This window comes from Saimiri boliviensis, chromosome 12, assembly GCF_048565385.1.
Source record: "Saimiri boliviensis isolate mSaiBol1 chromosome 12, mSaiBol1.pri, whole genome shotgun sequence".
Lineage (NCBI taxonomy): Eukaryota > Metazoa > Chordata > Mammalia > Primates > Cebidae > Saimiri > Saimiri boliviensis.
The window spans coordinates 5,313,089-5,314,176 of NC_133460.1; the positions used below are offsets into that span (position 1 = coordinate 5,313,089).

The 1,088-nt window shown below is 38.6% G+C and overlaps 1 protein-coding gene across 1 annotated transcript in view; it reads right to left on the bottom strand.

Annotated features, from left to right (window-relative positions):
* The window catches only part of RBFOX1 (RNA binding fox-1 homolog 1), a 2,539,409-nt gene that overhangs the window by 1,313,413 nt on the left and 1,224,908 nt on the right, over positions 1-1,088 (bottom strand).

Sequence of the window (1,088 nt, forward strand, 5' to 3'; positions counted from 1 at the left end):
GGGCTGAGTGCGTGCCTGATGCCAAGCTTTTGCTCCTTCATCAAGACCTTTTCTTCCACCTTCCACCAAAGCTCTCTCCACAGACGCATTTCCAGCATGTGGAACTTGCTTGATGAGAGTTAAAATCCAGCACCAATCACAGCTGGCAATCCAGAGGCAGCCACGACTTTTCATGGCTAATAACTGAAGAAGCTCCTTAATCCCCCACCCAAGGATGCCTGCCAAATCAGTGGGAGGGGGGCACCATCTCCTCTTCCAGGGGAACAGCACAGAACAGGTGCACATCACCCAGCATGCGCCTGCCAGACAAGCCTGTGCACGCCACAGGTCCATAAACCCAACCGCATCTCAAATGCGCTGTGATCTAAGAATAGGCTTTACTATTTCCTACACAATACTCTGATAAAGCTAATAAATCTCTAGTAAAACAAGCAATCACAGCCTCATTTGTGTGTTGAATTTATTCAGACTTGAGATTGCTACTTTGACTCAAAAATAGAAGTTCCTGCATTATATGGAATAAACATGATTGTATCAAAGAATTATATAGATGAGCATGCATATTTTATTTATGTAGCCCAATGAATATTCTTCTCATTGTAGATTCCGGGATGTGAGCCACTTTCAGATAATAGTAACAGTAATGATGGCGATGATGACAGCAAGCTTATTACTCATGCATGTCAAGCACTTTATAGACATTAATTCCTAGAATCACCGTAACAACCCTATAAAGTAAGAGAATTACTTCTGTTTTACAGATGAGAAAACCGAGGCACAGAAAGCACAACTTACTTTCTTAACAGAATATGCCTCTATTAGACAGAATAAAACTTACAATAAAAAGGAACTACATATACATACATGTATTTTTGTGTGCCACCCAGTAAATACTGCTCTTTTGGAAAATTTCAGTATATGAACTTTTCCAGATTAATAATAACAGTAATGAAAATGGTAACAGCCAATTTATGGAATGCTAACTATGCATCACGCACATTTCTTCTTTTCTTTTCTTTTCTTTTCTTTTCTTTTCTTTTCTTTTCTTTTCTTTTCTTTTCTTTTCTTTTCTTTTCTTTCTTTCTTTC